General features: G+C 46.7%; 1 long non-coding RNA gene across 3 annotated transcripts in view; it reads right to left on the bottom strand.

Annotated features, from left to right (window-relative positions):
* Window positions 1-3,013: 3,013 nt before the first annotated feature.
* The window catches only part of LOC117703962 (uncharacterized), a 63,506-nt gene continuing 44,391 nt past the window's right edge, over window positions 3,014-22,128 (bottom strand). For 2 of the 3 annotated variants that reach the window (XR_013108555.1, XR_004606204.2), the window contains 4 exons: window positions 20,335-20,537; window positions 14,029-14,090; window positions 11,440-11,593; window positions 3,014-9,665 (listed from right to left, as the gene is read on the bottom strand). This is a non-coding gene — a long non-coding RNA (uncharacterized LOC117703962). The remainder of the gene's footprint in view (window positions 9,666-11,439; window positions 11,594-14,028; window positions 14,091-20,334; window positions 20,538-22,128) is intronic. The other variant, XR_013108556.1, reaches the window with a different exon arrangement.

Below are 22,128 nucleotides of genomic sequence, written 5' to 3'. Positions count from 1 at the left end.
TTTCTCTCAAAGTAAATAGCCGGGATTGGCTATGAGACTATAAGTCTTCAACCCTGTCAGAAATCCAGAATGACTGAGTTAACTGAAATTATGGGAAGCCCAAAGCATAGCTTCTAAAAACTTAGCCAATTTATAGAGAGCGCTGAACACCTAGACAGCCCCTATACTACAGAACGTTGGAGCATCCAACGTTTTTGTTTTTTAAAAAAGGCAAGATAGCTTACTGTCTCAGGGACTTGCCAGTTAGGCAAGGCTAGCTAGTCAAAGAGCCCAGGGATCTTCTAGTCTGGGTCCTGGGTTTAAAAACAGTACCACCACACCTAGTTTTCAGATCACAGATTCAAATCCTGATGAGCCATATGGGCACCCAGTTGAGCACCCAGAACTGAGCCTTTCATGGACACTCTTGACTGGCCCTCTCAGCGTTGCTTTAAGGACCCTCTGCAGAGCCTGTGAACACAGGAGGTTTGGAGGCACTGTGCTGCACTGCTCCTCTGGAGGAGGGTGCAGATTGCAGCTTCTAGAAGACCACAAGCTTGGCAAAGAGTCCAGGGGTGCCATTTTGGACATCTCCCTGGAGTCAGTGTATCCGGGTCCGAAGGTCAGAGGTCAACTTTGAATATTATGTCTTAGTAGCCATTTGCTTTGATTTTTAAAATTAATTTAATTTTGTTTTGCCTGCATGCATGTATGTGTGCTACGTGTATATCTTATGCCCACAGAGGCCAGAAGAGGGTAATGGAGCCCCTGGAATTGACATTACAGATAGTTATAAACTCTGTGGGTATTGGGAATTGAGCTGGGGTCCTCCGCAAGAGCAGCAGGTGCTCTAAACTGATGAGCCATCTCTCCAGCCAGCATCGTTCTTTTTGAAATAAAGTCTGTCACTGGCTTGATGCTTACTAATCAGTCTGGCTGGCCAGTGACTCCCAGAGACCTTCCTCTCTTGGCTGCACAGTAAGGGGATCACACGCACTTGTCATGACCCCTGGCTTTTTGCATGGGTGCCGGAGATCTAACTTGGGTTCTCATGTTTGCTTGGCAAGTAATTTACCACTCGAGTCATTTCCCCTCCCTTAAATGGGCGTTAAAGCTGAGACTAGTTGCTACTGGAGAACTGCTCTTCTGATGTTGACTGTGATTGGAGACTTGGTCTTTTTCCTCCCCTGGGACAAGGGTGGTGAAGTGTTCACCTTGGCCCCTGAATCTCCTTGGAAGCCTCAGAATTCACTGTGCTCAGAAATCCCTACACACTCAGGGTAGACCTGGTGCTGCCTGCTGTTCAGATACTCAAAGCACCATCTTCCCCACTGGATATCAAATGGAATAGTAGCTGGCCCAGCAAAAACATAAAAGAACAATGGGCCTTCTCAGACCTGGTTTTCTCCTTCTTCAAGTGAGTTTCCCTGTGTGGGCATCCTCTCATGGATGGGAAAGTTCACAAATTTAAAAAAACAACTGATGCTGCCAGGTGTGGTGGCACACGCCTTTAATCCCAGCACTTGGGAGGCAGAAGCAAGTGAATCTCTGTGAGTTCGAGGCCAGCCTGGTCTACAGAGTGAGTTCCTGGACAGCCAAGGCCATACAGAGAAACTCTTGACTCAAAAAACAGAGGAAAAAAAAAAAAAAAAAAAAAAAAAGGACAAAAGAAAACTGGTACCTGGTGAGGTGAGCCAGTGTTCTATTTCACACTTCTTCTAAATGTGAACGTGGGGTGTGGGAGGGTGTCTGTGTGTGTGCCTGTGCATGTGTGTAAACCAGAGGACAACCTCATGTCATTCAGTGTGTGTGTGTGTGTGTGTGTGTGTGTGTGTGTGTGTGTGTAGACCAGAAGATAACCTCATGTTATCCAGTGTGGGGGTATGGGAGGGTGTGTGTAGGTACCTGTACCTGGGGGACAGAAGCCAACCTATGTCATCCAATATGGGGGTATGGGAGGGGGTGTGTGGAGACCAAAGAACAACCTCATGTCATCCTCAGAAATGTTGTCTACTTCCTTTGAGGCTGTCTCTCACTAGCCTAGAGCTCATCAATTAGGTGAGACTGTTCAGCCAGTAAGCCCCAGGGAAGCTCATCCCTCCACCTCCCTAGGGATTGCAAGTACATGCCGCCAACATCCAGAATTTTCACCTGGGTTCTAGGAATCAAACTCTGGTCCTCCTGCTTACAAGACAAGCATTTTACAGACTGAGCAATCTCACTAGTCTGAACATACATCATTTTATAAGGGGCATCTGGTAGGGCTTGACTCTATTTTATCTCTCTGCATGGCCACATGTGAATGGCTAAGAAACAAATGAACTAGGTCACCAGTCCTGCCCTGATTGTTTCTCTCTGGGCATCCAGTGTCCCTTTAGCTTTGAGAGCAAGTAAGGGTCCTGGGTAACCTTCCCACATGTCCTGTGGGAGCCTGCTCTGAGTCTAAGGCTTTCCTGCATGGCCAAGGCCCAAAGACTGGCTGCTTTCAGACCAAACAGAAGCAAGGGTTCCTTGGATGTAAGGCCAGTGACACACCATTGGTCGGCCAATCCCAAACATGAAGTGGATGGACTGGTGGGAATTGGGTATGGCTATTCAGCCCTGGTGTGCTTGGGGGAGAATGCAATTTTTCCAGCCACCAGCATATATCAGTGCCATGTTGGAGGTATCATGGGGAAGCAGATGGCTGGGACTACAGATCTTTGTTTATGACAAGATCTCACTATGTGACCCCGACTAGCCTTGGACTCCATACTCCTGCCTCTGCCTTCTAAATGGTGTGATTACAGATGTAAACCACTATGCCCAACTGAGGTCTGGAGTCTTCTTTTAGGTATATATTTATTTTCTTTTTTTATGGGTATGAGTATTTTGCCTGCATGGATATATGTGCACCACGTGCCCAAGGTGGCCAGAAGTAGGCATCAGATCCCCTGAGACTGAAATTACAGATAGTTGTGAGTTGCCATGCAGGTGCTAGAAATGGAACCACCCCCCACCCCCACCCCCACATCCCCACATCCCACACACCTCCCACCCACACACACCCCCCTTCTGCAAGAGCAACAAAGTGCTCTTAACCACTGAGCCAACTCTCCAGCCCAAGGCTGGAATCTTAAAGGCCAGATTAGGAAGGGTCTTAGGATTGTCTTAGTGTTGCCATTTCCCACCTATAGTCCAAAAGTAGCATCCTTATGCCAGGAGGGAAGCTATCAGTTGAACCCCTCATCACAACAGAAAAACTTGCCCTTGTCCCATTGGTGTTCTGGGCATCTGGCTGTTTTGGGGTGACTTCCCTGGAAAGGCTACCCAGGCTCACGCTGAAGAAGAGGTGGTGAGCCTGAAAGCTTCAGAGCCTCTGAAGATGGAGGAGGCAGGCCTAAGCACAGTGTGGCTGGGAGCCAGAGTCTGTGGCTCTGAGCAGAATTGCTCAGCGGAGCCCTGGGACAGGCAGCTGTTAGTCCCGCACATTCTTCCTGAAGCCTGGAGCTTGCATACCATAATGCTGTAATGACGCCTCTGGGCAGAACTGCAGCTGAGAGTCTAGTTAGAAACCCAGACTCTGGAGGGAATTCAGAGCCCAGCTTCCTAGTTCCTGGTGATGAGACCTTAAGCCAGTTCCTTCATCCTCATCAGGACCTGGAAAGTGAGAACATGTTCTTTTACCAGGTTGAGATAGGTGGGGATCAGGGGAGGCTACCCCAGGAAAGAACACCCCAATCCCTTCCAGGACTATTATAAAGGGTCTCGGCTGATACCCTGGGGCAGAGGCAGATTCATGAGGGAAAAGGGCAATAAATGTGTTTGTCCTAGTTTTATATGACACAGACACTTTCAGATGGAAGACTCAAAGACCCAAGACAAGCCGCCATTTATTTAATTTATTCTCTCTCTCTCTCTCTCTCTCTCTTTCTCTCTCTCTCTCTCCCTTCTCCCTCCTTCCCTCCCTCTGTGTGTGTGTGTCTATCTTTCTGTCTGTCTCTGTCTGTCTTTTGTCAAAAGACAACTTTGTGGAGTCAGTTCTCAGTTCTCTCTTCCCAGTATATGGGTCCAAGGGCTCCAACCCAGATCATCAGGCTTGGCAGCAGGCATCTTTACCTGCTGGGCCATCTTATGCACTCAAGCCATTCTTTATTCTCGGGTTGATGAAGCATAGATGACCATGTGGACTCAGATAAAAGTCCACTTTCAGATGGCAATGGACAGAGTTAAGATAGGACAAAAGTCTATCTGCAGAGCGTTGGGCCCAGCTAGGCCTGTTGGTACAGATTCTTGTAGGCTTTTCCTAGCATTCTTTCCTCCTGAGTGTGGAGCAGGATACCTCTGGAATGAGGATTATGTGACTTACTATCAGACAAGGTGTCTTAACAGGTAGCTGCAAAGAGAGGGATGGAGAGGTTCTAATGGCATTGTTAAAAGGAATCTCTGATTCCCATGATCCTCTTAGGAGATGACAGTGTCTAGCTACCACAGCTTGTCTTGTGTGGCAAAGGAGAGGAAAAGACTGCTCTTGGCTCAGAGCTCGTCAATTGGATTAGGATCTAGCCAGAACTTCTGAGATGCTCCTATTTCTGCCTTTCCAATGGTTATGGACACACACCACCAAGCCTAGAAGTTTCACAGGGAATCAAACTCAGGCCCTCCCACTGACAAGGAAAGTGCTTTTACAGCTAAGACATCTCCCCTTCAAGATTCTCTTGTCCAGCTGAGCATGGTGCCCATCCCTGTAACTCAGAAGAGGCTAAGAGAGCATCAGGCAGGGTTTGTGGCTAAGGCCTCTGTTTTGAGGGTGTCATTTTTAGACCCCCAATAATACCAAGCCCATATATAGCAGAAAATAACACTAATATCAAAGTTTATACAGGTCATAATCTAGTGTCTTTCACTGTGTTTATCTCATTTAATTAATTCAGTATTGCCTATCTGTTCAGATATCTGTAAAGCTGAGTGATTGTATGATTTTTTCACCTTATATTCTGTGAAAAGATACCTCTATATATTTGCCCTGCTGTCTCTTGGTCTATCTGCTATTATGAAAGATAGACTGTGACCCTTATGAAGGGAAAGAGTAGGGTACCTCTGCCCTCTGTACTTCCAGGGCAGAGAAAGATAGCCAACCTGCCCAGAATCCCTAAATACCAGTTTCTGTGGCTGCCTTTCAACCTCTGTGTCTTAGTTAGGGTTTCTATTGTGGTGATGAAACCTCATGAACAAAAAGCATGCTGGGGAGGAAAGAGTTTATTTGCTTTTACTTCCATGTCACTGTTCATCATCAAAGAAAGTCAGGACAGGAACTCAAACAGGGCAGGAACCTGGAGGTGGGAGCTGATACAGAGGCCACAGAGTGGTGCTTTTACTGGCTTGCTTCCCATGGTTTATTCAGTCTGCTTTCTTATAGACCCCAGGACCACCAACCTAGGGATGACACCACCTACTATGGGCTGGACCCTCCCCATTGATCACTAATTGAGGAATTAATTGCCTTACCGCTGGATCTCATGGAGCCATTTCCTCGACTGAGGCTCCTTCCTCTCTGATGACTCTAGCTTGTGTCAAGTCAACATACAAAACCAGCCAGTACACTCTGCCTTCTTCAAGATTAACAAATCAATACAGAAGGACTCGGTTTTCTAAACTATAGCAGAAAGGGTTGGGCTGAGGACTGAAGCCACGCCCTGCATGCACTAGCTACCCACTTTACCACTGAGCTCCTGCCTCTGCTCCTGACTCCAGTGTGTAGTGAAGTGTGGGCTTACATCAACCAGACAAATAACTGCTGCTGGAGGAATTTCACACCTGAGCAGACAGAGGTGCAGCATGCGATGGATAACTCCAACTGTGCCTGGGGCATAGAAACTAAGAGTTGAGGGGTACTGAGAAACCCACATGGATTTGAACTACTTTCTCTTCCTGGCTCTGTAAACTTGGACTAGAAAACTTACACCTCCGATTGGCCCTAAAAGCCTAAGGGGGCAATGAAAAAACCTGGGTGGGAAGACCTTTGCAATGAGTGAGTTTAGAAACTGCTGAACCTTTCTGATCAGTGGTAATTTCTTTTCTCTTGCAGCCCCATCTTCTTAGGTGGGTTCAACAAAGGCCATTGCTTAGTTCCCTGATTTCAAAGCCCTAGCAGCCAAACAGGGAAGGGAAGACTTGGGTTTCCATTCTCAGGGAAGGCAGGAACTGAGGTCCTCTACCCAGCCCAGCCCACCTCTTCTGGTCAACAGTGAATAGAAGGCTCAGGTTTCTTCTTGTTCTCAGAGGAGGTATTAAGGGTAAAGGAATGCAGACTCTGTCTACAACAGTGTGTTGAAAGGCCTTGCAGAGCTACAGTCTGGGGAGAGCCCTCCAACCCCAACCAGCTGCTGCCCAGCCCGGCCTCCAATGGGGAGGAAGAGAAAGAAAAACCAGTGTGCAGGCATTAGGTCTTCTTGAATGTACTTCAAGAGGTGAGGAATTTTGCATGGAGAGGTTTGGGAGGCAGGACAGCCTAGGCCAGTCCAACAGCAAGAAAGAGATGGTTGGTTTAGGTGTCCAGGAACAATAGTGGATCAGGTCCCAGAACAAGAACTCTCTCATTGGTCAAGGACCTAGATATCTACTGAGCTCATTACCTTCTAGGCTAAAAGCTTTTGACTTGGGAATTGTAATAAAGCCTTTCTGGTAGCCTGCAAAACCCAGGCTCAACAGGATGTTCCAAAGTAGGAAAAACAAGGAAGAGTTATGGGTCCTATGAAGTCACCCCACTCCAGTGCAGACCCCAGCTACTGCAAAGCCATACCTGAGAGACACAGTAGATGAGAGCCAGTCAGCATATTCTACAGAAGGCTTCCAAAAGCAGGCTACATGGGCACATGGTACTCTCTCTTGCCCAAGACACTCCTTACCACATCTGTTCATGTTTCTCCTCGACAGCCTCCATATCTGTCTCTCCATCTTCATTTCAGAGATTCAAGTCAGTTTCCAGGGTCGTCCATTCCCACTTCTCCAGATGGTCAGGCTAATGGCTATTTATTGCTTTATGGAGCCACTTTAATGTTCACAGGACCCTGGGATGCATGACACCTGCTGACCTCAGATTTCACATGGTGCATCAGAGGAAGTATGACCCCATATTAACACTTTTATTTCTCATCTCTGGAGTGTTTTCCTTTAGGGTACACAGCACCAATCTTACAAGGTAGTGAGGGTGGGAAGGCTCAGCATCGGGCAACTCTGCAAAGTTAAGCAACCAGTATATCCCAGAGCTGGGGTTCACATGCAGCTGTGTCCAAGACAGAAGCGCTGGGGTTTCTTGTCATGCCCAGCCAGGGTGGTCAGCAGGAGAGAATCTGCAAGGGACATGGCTCATTTCCAAGGGAGAGCACAGCAGGCTCGCTGCTACTGCAAGGAGACTGTGGGCCCACAGAGGGCTTACGCCCAACTCAGAGTCACACAGCATGTAAAACAAGTAGAGTGTATGACGGAACTGAATGCCTCATTACTAAGTACCCTGAGTTTTCCTGAGCTAATGGGAAGATTAAGTGTTCCTAGGAACATGGGAAATCTGCATGGCTGAAATCTGCATCAGACTCACCCTGTATCCCAGGACATTCATCGGTCTCCCTGTGTTCTCTCTAAAACCCCTTGGACGCACCTGTCTTCCTGGCCCACACCAGTCACTCTGAAGAATGGAGTCTAGACTCAGACAAACCCTAGTCACAATCTCTAAACAGATGTCATATACTTGGGGGCATCCAGACTCCAGAAACCTCTATGACATTGTTTGTTCATCATCTGTGTGGAATGCCACATCGGAGATGTGTCACCTAAACCATTTGAGACTCCTCCTGGGCTCAGGTGAGAGAGTGCTTGCTTTGCACTCATGAGGTCCTGGATTTGAGTCCTACAATTGACCATGCCAGAAGAGTTCACAGTGCTTGGGAGGTGAAGACAGGCATCTGTATCTATTTCGTTATTTGTCTTCCACTCTTTCCCACACATCCCATGAAAAATAGTATCCCAAAGGGAATGGCTCATAAGCAAACTTTCATTGGGACCTCCTGCTTCCTGTCTCTCACCTTTCTCCTCACCCAAGACAAACCAAAGACTCTAGAATTCCTTTTCCCTCAAGATAGGTCTAGAAACCAGATTACCCTCCCCCCCCCCCAACACACACACACACACACACACACACACACACACACACACACACACACACAATGCCAGCTCTAAAACTCAAGATGTCACTCCAGCTTACCCTGCCTCTTTGGATAAGAGAGCCCTAAGGAGGTTCTCTCAATGACCTTGTGTAAGAAGTATCTTGCCCCACATCTAGGAAAAAGAAATGCTACAGTTACAGGGCCAGAGAGAATAGGAATACTGGGACAGACCTATGACTTACCTGGTTTTTCTCCACTTAGCCCATCTCCATAGTTCTCCCCAGCTGGTCCAATCACATTCCTGCACATGTGTGTGCCCGCTCCACAGAAGCTAAACACACAAATGGTTCATCCCAGCTCTGGAGACTTCAGTCTGAAGGCCCTTGTGTTGTGCCAAACTATGATCAAATACATTTCTCTGCTTTCCTCCTGTTACCCTGTCCTTTGTTAGGGCTGTTGGTTGTGAGCATTTATGGTGTACATGTAAGAACTTGTCCCTTTTCTATCCCTATACACACATGCCAGGTCTTTTCTGGTCATTAGACTTTAGCACATGCTGTTTCCTTTCCCTGGAGAGTCCCTTCTCCCCACCAGTGAGACAAACTCTTATTCATCCATCAGGACCTGCATCAAAAGCACTCTCCTAGGACAATAATATTCATCTAGCAGACACTGAGGGGGTCTATAGATTCCATTCAAGTAATTGGTCAGTGATTTGACAAACAGCCCACCCTTCTGGGACGCCTTTCCTGGCCCCAGGCAGGGTTTTCTTCCCTCTTTGGGTGGATCCCTTGGCTACATGCTGCTACTGCCTGGTGTGGCTGACCTTCCTCTCTGGACTGAAGAGCAAGGACCAGGGCTGACCCACCATGGCCTATCCCGTAGCCAAAGCTAGCACCCATGCCACAGGGCTAGCATCCAGTGCACTGTTCTAGAAGAAGGAATGCTGGGAAACCTTTCTCAGCTCCCATTCTAGAGCAGTACTTTCTGTCGGCCCCATTGTCAAATGTTCTCAGTCAGCCTGTCCCCCTCCCTCTGATGAGTACCTGTAGTTTCTGGGTGGAGAAATGAAGACTTGAAGAGGAGGGGGCAGTTGGCCAAGGCCAGACTACAGGAAAGAGTTGAACTCACATGGAAATCTACAGAGCTAGTGCTTCCCCTCAGTGCGGCTGAATCCTGGGCACACTGTGCTTGGGCAGTGGCAGTCTGAAGAGGGATAGGATAAATACAGGTCACTTACTTTTATGTCACTTACCTTTAGGACCTACTGGGAATCTCACAAGATGGACTGGCCTTTGACCCAGCTCCCTCTTAAGCTGTCAAGCCAATGCTGGCCTCCAGTCAACCTTGGCACATATTATAGACTAGAAAATAGCTCTGCAATGGGGAGGGTCTTTCCAAGATAAACCAAAAGGAAAAGATGGAATTGTCTCTCCCATGAGGTCACATTGAGCAGTAGTCTCTGCAAACGTCCTCTCTGACCCAGGTGCCACTCTCAGTTTTTCTCAAGAAGACTTCAAGGTGGAGCCATCCCCGAGCCTGTGTCTGGAGATTTGAGTCCAAAGCTAGCACACACTAAACTTGGCCAATGGCCTTGAAAAATCATCTCTTGTTTTCAACCTCCCTATGTGCATCAAGGTACTGTTGGGAAAATAAGATGGGATGATAGCCCAGGAGGCTGGCCCAGGGCTGCCACCCACCCTATTTATAAACAGAGACTGAGTCGGAGTTGAGGTCACCCCATCCATCTGGAGAGAGTCCCCCTGCCCTTTCCTGAGTCTGGGTTGCTGAAAGATTCTTCAGGGCAGAGTACCACTGGGGGAAGCATGCTTCTTGTCTCCCTGCTCTCTGGAACCTTTTTCCTCCAAGCGAAGGAGGCCCAGGGCTGGGATAGGTCAACTGGAGAAGCTGTGGCCCATCCTCCACCTCTGTGAGGGTAGGCAGAATATGGCTGGGCTGCAAACCCAAACTATCCTAATTTTTTAAAAGTTGTTTGTTTTTCAAATTAGCAAACTAAGCATTGGGTTTCATTATGGTATTTCCATATATAGTTAGTTTTTGTTGATCTGCCATCCCCTGTCACATCCTCTCAGCCCCTCCCTTCCCTTCCTCCACCCTTCCCACAAGCCCTGAAGTCTCCATTCAACTTCCATGTTGCACGTATTCTATTGCCTGTTTCCCTTTCCCTTCCTTAAGATGTGTTTCCCTTTTCTCATGTTCTCCTTTCTGTTTCATCACACACACACACACACACACACACACACACACACACACACTCACTCACACACATCTAGGGTTTGCCCACAAGAGAAAGCATGCCTTTGTCTTTTTGAATTTGGATTACTTTGCTTCATATAATAAATAGAAGATCTCAACTTTGCCCTGGCTGTCTGTTAACTCCTGTAAGCCAAGCTGGCCCTAGACTTTCAGGCATCCTCCTGTCCTTGGGTCCTGGGATTGCAGGTTTGCACTATCACACCCAGATTGCAAACACTGACTTCTACAACATAAAAGTCAGGTAGAAGCTTCCTTGCAGGGTTCATCTAGACAGCTCCCTCTGTGTGATGTACATGGGTCTCTCTTTACACAATTTCGATCTCCACGCAGTATCCCAGTGTAATCCTACATGGAAGTCCTACCATGATTCAGGAAACTCAAAGATGCCTTTTCTCTTCTGTCCTAGGGATTGAACTCAGGGACTCCAACATAATAAGCAAGCACGCAACCACTTAGCTTCATTCTCAATCCTCTTTTTATTTTGAGATAGTGTTTCACTAAGTTGCCCAGGCAAGCCTTGAACCTACAACTCCCCTGTACCAACCTCCTGAGTAAGTGGGACCATAGGCCTGAACCACTAGGCCTGGTTCTCAGGAGGCATTTTAAGGGGAAAGTTTCTATTCTACTCTTCTGAAAGTTACAGATTCAAAGTCAGAATCTACCTGTTTCTTTTGAAAGAATTGTCTTTTAAAATGATTGTCCATGGGAGTTGGAGATATAGCTCAGTGATTAAGAGTGCTGGCTCCTCTTCTAGACAAAGCAAGTTTGAGTACTATTTATTACCCACATGATGGCTTACAACCATTTGTAATTCCATGCCCAGGGTATCTGACCCCTTTCTCTGGCCTATTTGGGGGTACCAGGCACACATGTGGTATACAGACATGCAGCAGACAAAGCACCCATACTCATAAAATAAAATCTGTTGCCCATGATTTAACATTTTACTTTGTGTTATTTTAAAATTCTGAATAACATTATTATCACATTCTCTTCCATTCTTTGATTTGTCTTTTCATTTTTTTTTTTAGCAGTGACTTACCAGAAGTAGATGCTTTTAATTTTGATAAAGTTCAATTTCTAAAGCTTTATCTTCGTTGCCAATGGGGTCTGAAGTATTCTGGGCTGGTCTTGAACTCACTGTCTAGCCAAGGATGACCGTGAACTTCTGATTGGTCTGTGTCCACTTCTCTGTGCTGGGATTACATAACCACATTTTGTTGGTAGAATGCTGAGAATTGAACACAGGGCTTCACAAACACTAGGTATCTCATTTCTATTGCTGTGAAGAGACACCATGACCAAGGCAACTCTTACAAAAGAAAGCATTTAATTGAGGGCTTGTTTACAGTTTCAGAGGGAGCATGGTGGCATGCAGGCAGGTGATGGAGCAGAAGCTGAGAACTACATCCTGGTCCATAGCCAGAGAAAGACAGACTCTAGGCTTGGCATGGGCTTTTGAGATCTCAAAGCCCACCCGAAATGATGCACTTCCTCCAACAAGGCCATATCTTCTGATCCTTCTAATCCTTTCAAACAGTTCCACTCCCTGGTGACTAAGCATTCAAATATATTACCTTATAGGGGCCATTCTTACTCAACCCACCATGCCAGGCAAGCACCCCACCAACTGAGACACCTGCAGTCCCAAGTGTTGTCTTTATGGTTTATGTCATTTACATTATATCTGAGGAAGCTTTATCAACGGCTCAAAGATGTTTTTCCTACATTATTTTCTGGAACTTTATATTTGGACCTGTAGTGTATCTTCAGCTAACTTTTGGATGATGTGAGGGTTAAGCTTAATTGGAGATTTGGATATGAATTATAATTTATATATGAATTTGGACATAGGATTGTTTCTGTGTCTTTTATTAGTGTTAATTACCCTGGATCTCTTTGTCAAATATATGACCACATGTGACTTAGCCTATCTCTGAACTCTATTCTGTTTCATGCATGCAGGGGTCAAATCACCACACTGCCTTGTTCACAATAGCCTCGGAATGAGTCTTGAAAGTGTTAGCATGAGTACCCCAAATTCACCCTTGTCAACATTTTATTTTGCCTATTCCAGAGCCTTTGCTTTTTCAATTGAGAATTAGTTTGTCAATATTTACCAGGAGAAGCTTGCCAGGCTTTTGGGTAGGACTGTCCTGACTATGAATTAGTCGAAGATCTGAGACAACTCTTTAGAACTGGTAATATTTCGTTAGAGCACTGAGGTCTCATAAACATACTATATCGTTCCACTCATTTAGATCATTTTCAAGGCAATTCCAGGAAGACCTAAGTGAATGGATTTGCCATGGAAATGAATTTTAGTTTTCAACGCATACATGCTCTTTCATTAGATTTGCTCTCTAATTCATGTTTTTGATGTTATTATAAATGGTACTGTTTTTTAATTTTCTTTTTACTTGTATTGCTTTTACACATAAATGTAATTGAGTTTTGCATGTTGGTCCTACCATCTTCCTCATCTGTATTTTTTTTCTTTTCAGTAATTTTTGGGGGGATTTCTTTACATAGATGACCATGCTCTTGACAAATGCAAGTTACTTACTTACCATTCTCTAAGCGATCTCATTTCTTCCTTACTTGTCTCATTGTCCTAGCTTAGATACACAATGCCAAGTGGAAGAGCAGCAGCGAGGTCCTGCTGTTGCTCCTATCCTCAGGGAAAAAATGTTCAGTCCTTCACTATCAGGGTTGTTGTTTGATGTCTTTACCAGATTAATTAATTATTTTGTTTGTTTGTTTTTATGTGTGTAAGTGTTTTGTCTATATGTATATATGTATACCTACCTGTGCATGTTTGGTGCTCAACAAGGCCAGAAAAGGGCATTGGATCCCCTAGAAGTGGAGTTATAGACAGTTCTAGCCACACATGGTGGCTCACTGAGAACTGAACCCAGGTCCTCTAGAAGACCTTCATGTGCTCTTCATGACATGACACATTACTTGTGTGGCCACTGTCTCTCTCCCCTTTGGAAAGCAAGCCCCTCAAGGCAAAGGACTTTATTTCTAATCTTAGAGCTACAGGTAATACCATATGTTATGAAGTGAACATATGCAGAGGGTCCTTCCACTGTCCAGCTGTGACAGGAGAATGGGACCACTGACTTCTGTGCCCCTTCCTGGAATCGAGGATGTAATGGATCTGATGAAATTGGAGGCAAATTCTTCCTTGCTCAAAGTTTCAGAGTCACAATCTAGAACCCTGTTTCTGTACATGTATAAGTATTAGAGCAACAAAGAAACAGACAGACAGACAGACAGACAGACAGACAGACAGACAAGAGGCTGGGGACTTTCCTCAAGTACCCCTTCCTTCTATTCCATTGCCTGCCCATGAAAGAAGCTGGTAAAGAGAACCCAGAGAAACCCTGACACACACGGTGTACCACCTCAGAGTCTCTACACCTCTACCAGGGCCCTAGAGCTCACCTCTTCCCCAGGGTGTGGGTACCAGGTTACCAGAATCCTTCAGAAGCTTCTTTCCCACTTCTTGGCTACATGGAGACACTCTGGCTCCACAGGCCCACGCAGAAGCCGGAATTCACATAATTATAGATAATGATAGATGGTGGGGAACTTCCAGAGTCCCAAACCCTGATGATACACTCACCTGCCAATCAGCTGAAGGGCAGCAAAGCTGTAATTAAGTCTGGCGCCAGTAGTTGTGTGATCCTAGGAACAGAGTAAGGACAGAGCTGTCACCAGGTCTAGCTGGTTAGGTTTGGGCTCCAGTGTTCTCCAAACCTTCATTCTCTCATCTGTAAAATGGATTTGAAACTCACACCACCAAATATATAGGGAAGAAAGACAAGGGCTTTGGGTGGGTGAGGCTGATCTTGGGAAGACAAGCCTGAATGGTCCCTAGCCAGATTCAATGAAATCCCCAAAGGCTGCTTTAGCAAAAGGTCATCCTCAGGGTATGGAAATGGTCTAGTAGATGAAATGTTTCATAAGGACCTGAGATTGGATTCCCAGAATGCAATAGGCTAGATGTGATAGTCCAAATCTGTAATCCCAGCATCCCTATAGTGAGATGAGAGGAAGAGACAGAAGAGTCCTTAGGTGCTCACATGTTAGCTACCCTGGTATACACAGTGATGAACAGCAAGAGACCCTTGTCTCAAACACAGTAGAAGGTGAGATCTGACACCTGAAGTTATCCTTTGATCTCCATACATACATCATGGCACACATGCATGTGCCTGGATACACACACACACACACACACACACACACACACACACACACGAAGCAAAAAGGGTAATTCTCCAAACTGAAGGACCCGACCCACTGAAAAATGGGTCCAAAGCTTTTTCCTAAAAGCTTGCTGAAGAGTCAGTCTTAATTATTATATATTTCTGCTTCATCCTTCTGACTTGACTCTTCCAATGGATTCATTTTTCTTTATGGGCGTAGCTTTTGACATTATTAGGAGACACAGTCGCATGGCAAATCCCAGATCCTCTGGCTCCTCTGATCTTTCTGTTCTCTCTTCTGAGATCTGATCCTTGAGCCTTAGGTGGGGGAGTTGTTTTGTAGGTGTATTCATTGAGACTGGATAATTATATTTTTATAGCTTGATTTTTACTTTATTAAAGTTTTTTAAAATACATTTTGCTCTATGAGATTTAAAATCCAGCCATCCCCTGTTGTTCTTTGCCCTTGATTCCCACCTCCAAAGGCAATTATATTGTTTCTCCAAGACAGGAGCTCATGTAGCCCAGGTTGGGCTTAAACTTCACATGAAGTTGAGTATAATCTTGGACTCCTGGTCCTCCTGCTTTTATCTCCCAAGTGTTGGGATTACAGATATTTACTGCCATACCTGGTTTATGGAATGAAGGGTTCGTGTTAGTCAGGCATTCCACCATCTGAGCTGTGACCCCACCCCAGCGCCCCCTTTGGCTTTTGTTTTGTTGTTGTTTTGTTTTCTAAACAGAGTCTTGGTGTTCTCAGGGCATCCTCAGACTTAAAATCTTCCTGCCTCAACCTCCAGAATGTTGGCACTGAAGGTGGATGCCACCACATCAGATGGAGGAAACCCATTTTTTTTTAGCATAAAACAAAATTATTTTGTATCTACCTGTGTGCTTCTAAATAGCTTACTTATGTAACCATTTTAGCTTTTGCCATAACCCACTGTGTTCTGACTTTAGGAGGAGACACTTCCTTTCCAGCCCTACTTCTCCCTCCCCTAAGATCTGCACCCTTTACGCTCATTTTGTATTTTTTTGTGTTCAGTGGATATTGAAACATTTTGTTTTGTTTTTACTTTGAGGCAGGGTTTTGCCACATCACCCAGGCGGTCAGGAATATGTGGGGTTCATTTTGTGACCACATGAACTTCGTTGACAACTCAGGCATTTATGGTATTCAGGATGCATGCTGTTTTCTTGCGCTGCTTTCCGTTTCTCTCAGACATAATTTTCCTTGTTTGCTTAATTTCTAGGTGCCTAGCCCAATTGTCCCTCGACCCTCTGCCTCTTCATTTTCTTGAAATATCTGTCCAGAATGTTCAATGTTCAACATTGTAAGACTGTTGCCTGGGGTGTGAAACTCATTCTATTTGCAAGTGTTTCTAATTGTGGAAGACACAGGCACAGTGCAAAGAGCTCCCCTGCTCTTCCTTCAGAACCCCTCAGGAAGCTCCAACAGCTGCTCCATGATGTCTCTTAGAGACAGGAAATGAGTGTCATGAGTTGCTAGGTCTCTCTTGCCACCTTCTTCCCAGGACAGTTCCTAGATTTGTTTTAGGTTCCACACTGTGATATTTGGGAAGATGACAGGGCAGTCATAGGTAGAATGTTTTCATGTGACTGTGCCTGGATTCTGGTTCTGACAGGATGGTCTCTAAAGTCACTCTGTCCTATGTTCTGTTGGTGAGTAGGGGAATGTAGTGTTGATCTTTTGTGTGTGTGTGTGTGTGTGTGTGTGTGTGTGTGTGTGCAAATACACATACCCCATGTGGAGGCCAAAGGAAGACAATAGATGACTCACTTTACACTCACTTTACAGCTCTATGCCTCATTCCTTTGAGGTGTAGTCTAACAGTGAATATGAAGCTAGGCTGGCAACCAGTAAACCCTCATAACCCTCCTGTCTTTGCCCTGAACAGCTCCAGAGTCACAGGCTGCACACTGCCATGCTCAGCTTCTTATGTGGGTGCTGGGATCCAAACTTAGGTCCTTGTATTTATACAGCAAGTACTCTCACCTGCTCAGGCCCAGCCTCCTGAGTTTGACTCCCCCATGGCAATAGTGTTGGGCAGAAGTGTTGTCTCAAGCCCTTTGATTAGCTTGTGTTTCCCAAATCATGTGTTATTTTTTAAGTAGTAAGTTCATACATTGAGATACTTTAGCATTATGCAGCTATCCTGTAAATATTGTTGCTTCTAGTATCCATAGATGTTTCTTACGTGAAATAATTACCACAAGGTGGCATCTATAATGAGGAAGATCTTTCTCTTCGTTCATCAATTCATTTGTTTATTTTAGCAGGGTAGATTTACTTTATCCAATGTATTATAATCCATTGCTTTTACTACTACTTTAAAGATTTATTTTCATTTTATGTCTATGGGTATGTGTATATGTGTGCATGTACATATGTGTGCCACATGCATTCAGAGAAGCCTGACAAGGGTATCTAATCTAATCCTCTTAAACTGGAGTTACAGACAATGTGAGCTACCATGTGGGTGCTGGGAACTGAACCCAGGTCCTCTGTAAGCGGCCAGTACTCTCAAACTCTGGGCCATCTCTCCAGCCTAGCTTATTCTGTGTTCAAAGTACATCACACTGATCAGAAGTCCCTAATAGCTGGCTTCTGTGTCCTCTGCATGTCCCTACCATTTGCTGATCACTCCCCTGCTTCTGGATACAATAAAGTGTTCCAGGTTTGCTCTGATGCTCCCTTGGTCAGCTCCAGGATTACTTCCTCCTCTAAAATGATGGATTCTCACCTATGGACCCTCCTCCTAAACCATCGGCCCTCATTGAGAGTCTCAAGCCCAAGCTAATGCCTGAAGAGTCCTGCCTTGGTTTCTCCTTTTCTACGTCTATACCTTCTTCATCAAAGAGCAATGCAGACTTTTATTTATGATGTCCTCTCCTTATGGTACACCCTCTACATGGGTCCATCTCTGACCCTGACATCTTGTCACCAGGCCACTGAAACTGCACAGAAGCAACCATGACCTTCCTCGGGCTGTCTAATGATCCCATCAGGGAGGGAGGGAGGGAGGGAGGAAGGGAGAGCAGCAGGCATAACATGGTTATTCATAGCTTTAGAAGATTTCTGGGAATTTCTGGAATGTTCTGTTTATCTCTACCCCCTCCCCCTTTGTTGTTGTGTGAAGGGGAACTGGGAGAACTAGTGTAGACCAGTCCTGACTCCCCACATCCCTCAAATGTTTTGCCTACTCCCCTCATGCATTTTCTTAAAGATTTTACAAAGCGAAAAAGACTATCAGAAGTAAGCTCCATGCGCTTAGGACATTTTAATATGATTTCTCGCATTCTCTCAGCTATTGTTGTGTAGGCTGGCTCATATTCAGAGGGGCTATGCTCAGCTCCATTCCAACTGTCAGGCTTCTGTGAGATGTTCAGTAAAGAGTTTGGGAGGAAATGCATGTCCCACTGGGCTAGTGGGGTGATGTGGGCAAGAACCTGACCTAGCCTGAGCCTTAGCTTCTCAGCTGGGAAGGGGAGGCTGGCCTCTGAGGCTCCTGAGGCTCAAGTCACTACGGTTATCACAGGGTGGGGGAAGGAGGAGCACCTGCCTTTCTTCCAGAGAAACAGGTCACTGGGCTGCTGGGGACTGGGCCTGCAGCCAAAGGGAAGCCAGAGACAATGAAAGAGTCACTGGCTGGCTGGCTGGGGCAGATTGTGCAACTTCCTACAGGGCCTGCAAACAGGACTTTGGCCCCAGAACCTTGAGCTTTTGGTAGCCATTCCCCTTCCCCTGGGACCTCAGCCACCAGGTCTCTAGGGATGAGGGTGAGAGGACCAGGGTGCTTCCTCTGCTTCAAGGGTAGCCAGATGGTTCCCAGGGGCCACCAAGAAGGGGTCACATGGTTGTGAGGTAGTGAAGAAGCCAGGGAAGGGGAGAACACTTTGCCAGCACTCAGGAGGCTGAGGCAGGGTCTTCTGAGTTTGATTGTGAGTCCAGCTTAGGACTCAAAAACAAGTGACAAGGGTGGGGAGCATTCTGTGTGTTCATGTGAGGGCGTGAGCTGCATCTATACTTGGACAGGGCCACTTGTGAGTCAGGGGGAGACACAGGAGAGAAGTTGTACATGGTCAAGACCACCCACATAGGAATGACACCCAAAAGTTGTGCTGTGCTCTGTACCACACTGGGGTAAACACAGAGACCTGCAAGGTGTGGCCTGTGTCCTTGAATATGAGGCCACCTTGGTAAACTGTTGCATATCTCCGTGTATTTGCTGTTATTAGCTTGAGCCCAGGTGATGAGACATAGTACAGTAAATGCATGTGAGATCCTGCATATGATTGTGGGCCTGTAAGATACAAGCATGTCACTGTATATATAACTGGGACACACATATATGTGTATGCTTACATATGTGTAAGCCTTGGTATTGAGCCTGTAGTCTCTGTGATGGCTGGTAAACATACATGGCCTCTCTGATACATATGAGCACATATATGCATATATGCTACCACAGCTGCCTAGGTAGGTCACATGGTCTTGAGCTCTGTCTTAATTCATCCTGTGTCACCTCCCTCAGTCCAAACAACATGGCAGCATCTCTACTCTGGGCCTCAGTTTGCCCCGTGTTATGCAGAGGACAACGTTGGGCTCAATGAGTTTCCAGGTTTCTCTTGACCTCGTGGCTAAAATGACCTCTGCCTGGGCTCTGCACAGACAAAGAGGAGTGGAGAGACGAATTCCAGGATGTCTACAAGCAGCCACTGGAGCCATTGCTGCAAAGCAGGACAGCTGCTCCCTGCTCTGAAAGTTGTCCCAGCAGCTGCCCCTTTGGAAGCAGGGCTCTGGGGCCATTGTTGAGCACAGAATCCACCTGCATCCCCTCCAGAGCTGGTTCTCAAACCTTTGTCTGAGTCCCAGGAACAGGAAAGCAGCAGCTTGCTGCGTGATGCCCTGCTCCCTTCCTCGATATCCTCTCTCCACTGCTTTCAGTCTTGAAGAAGTGAAACTGCCCTGTCCCAGAACGAGCCAGCGTGGCAGGACTTCCTGGGAGCAGGCTTTCTAAAAAAAGCTTCAAGGACCTAGAGCCTTCTCCGCTCTGTAGATGACAGGACCTCAGACCCCTGCCTCTGACCCTCCAGGACAGACTAGGGATTGAGAAGAGGAACATTCACAGGCAGAAAGAAAACACCTAATGATTTTTGTGCAAAAATCAGAGCCAATCAAAACAAACCGAAGCTGCTCTGAATATTTCAAACTGGTTACAAGGAGGAGAAGGGCTGAAAAGCCGACAGCTAACTGTGGGGCAGTTTGGTGTCCAGCAATTGAAGAAACTGCTTCCACGCCAGAGCTGGATGTAAAGGGAGTTGGGGACTGTCTGACAATGTTGACAGGGACCACAGGTGGAGCTGGAACTTTGGATGGATGGGTGGTTCTGTAGGAGCTGAAGCCAGAGAGCAGCTGGTGCTGGGAAAATGGCTCCAGTACACCTGTCCTCTCAGTGAAGAGGGTGGGCAGTAGAACGGGAGGGAGATGGGGAGAGAGGGACTTCTCCCCTCCTCCCACCCACACCTCCAATCTCCTTCCTGTTAGCCTAACACAGCAAGACACTAGCTGGTGAAGAAGCCTGGGGAAATCAGTTTGCAGGGAATGAGCAGACCTGCAGGCCAGCCAGCAGGCAGCTCCCTGCTCACTTCCCCATGATGCACTTCATAGAGCCAAAGAACTGGAAAAGCAAAAATACCTGCTTGGTAGTACCCCAGGTCTCTGAATGTGGTTGATTTCTGATAAGAACACAATGGCAGAACAGCCCCCTCTCCAGTGCCTCATGACTCCTTCATGGCATCGCCACCATAGTACAACAAGCCTGGGCCAGGCTCCCTTTTTCTGCTGCAGTTGAAGGCTCTGGAGCAATAGGAAGACAAATGGACTCTTCAAGGCCCACAACTGGAAGAAAGCAGAGGAAGGGCTCACATAGGTGGGAATACTCCCAAGCCCCAAGCCCCAAGCCTGAGAGAAAGGTAATCGAACTTGTGGTCGGATGGTGTGTGTGTGTGTGTGTGTGTGTGTGTGTGTGTGTGTGTGGTGTGTGTGTGTTGGGGGGTGGTGGGGTAGAGGCAGCTTCTGGGTAAAATTCTGAGAAGGACAGGGTTCTGAATTGCCACCCAACAAAGTGACTGACATCACATGGATGAATAGTGTGTAAAGAGGAAGCTAGGGCTGGAACAGAGGAAGCTAAATTTGCTATATAATAGCCAGTCTTGAGAGGAAAACACTAATCCCTTATGATTCCCAATGCCTCCTCAACACCTTAATACTGGGGATGAAGCTTGAATGCAAGCTTTGGTGGGGTCAGGCCACACTGAAATACTCTGCATTAAGTAGTGGGCTTCCAGTCCTCAGAAGAGCACGTAGAGGGCATGGAGGTAGGTAGGAAGTCCAGTGTCTGAGATACTGCAGCTAGAGAGAGGCAGAGCTTGTCTTCTAAAACAAGTTCTCAGCAAGCAGTACACACCCTGACCCCTGCCTGGATGGTCTCATCTGCATTAGCTGTCATTATTGCCAGGTGGCCACCATGCACCAGACCCTGTACCCTGCCACATAGCCTCTGAGACCTGCCCCTTTGGCTCCATCTGTACCTCCTACAAACCATGTCTAGCTTCTCTCCGCTCAATATCACTTCAGACCCATGGGGAAGAGGTATTTCATATACATTTGCTTCTCTTCGGTGAAGATCCCAGTGTCTGGGGAGGACAGGGAAGTGACTTCAGGTCTTCCCCATCCCTCCGGTGCTTCTTTCTATCTGGCCACTTTTGGCACCAAACAGTCCCAGGCGACCCTCCTGGCTCACCCAGCAGCACTTTCGCTTCCTCATCTGGAGGAGGCCTTTCACCTGCTGTCACTGCAGAGTTTCCAGTAGCTTCAAAGGCCTCAAGGGGCAGCTTGGGCCTTGCTGAGAGCAGGAGGTCTAGGCCTGAGGATCCAGGAACCCACTTCTATTGCAAAGCTCATGGCCACGGTAGCAGAGGCTCTGGGGCTTCTTAGTGAGACACCGCCACACAAGATAAGCCCTGGCCCTCATCAGCTAGGCAGACTTGACACACAGGAAGCTGGGGCTGGAGTTTGAAGCTGGAAATGCATCTTTTACACTCCCTGATGGTCATTAAAGAGACCCACCTGCATTCATTCATTTCCTGATTATCAAATCTCTCCTGGTTCTGTTTGTGAAGAGAAGTAGAGATGGGAGACAGAGCCATCAGCAGGAAATCTAAACATCTTCAAACTATGGGAAGGGAAAGGGACCTTGGAGAGAGTTGAGACAGCATGCTTGATTGTCACAATGTGCCACCAAGTCAGACTTCAGGCATGAAGCTCTTCAGGTTTGAAAGGCTCCCCCTCCCCCGCCTCCGATACACACCCCAGGGTCTCACTCTGTAGCCCAGGCTGACATCACACTCATCCTCATCCTGTCAGCCCTCAAAGTACTAAGATTATAAAAATGCATCAACGTGGCTGGCTCAAAAGCAGTTCTCTTTCT

The sequence above is a fragment of the Arvicanthis niloticus genome, chromosome 2 (genome assembly GCF_011762505.2).
Source record: "Arvicanthis niloticus isolate mArvNil1 chromosome 2, mArvNil1.pat.X, whole genome shotgun sequence".
Taxonomy (NCBI): Eukaryota; Metazoa; Chordata; class Mammalia; order Rodentia; family Muridae; genus Arvicanthis; species Arvicanthis niloticus.
This window is presented reverse-complemented; position numbering and strand designations above follow the sequence as displayed.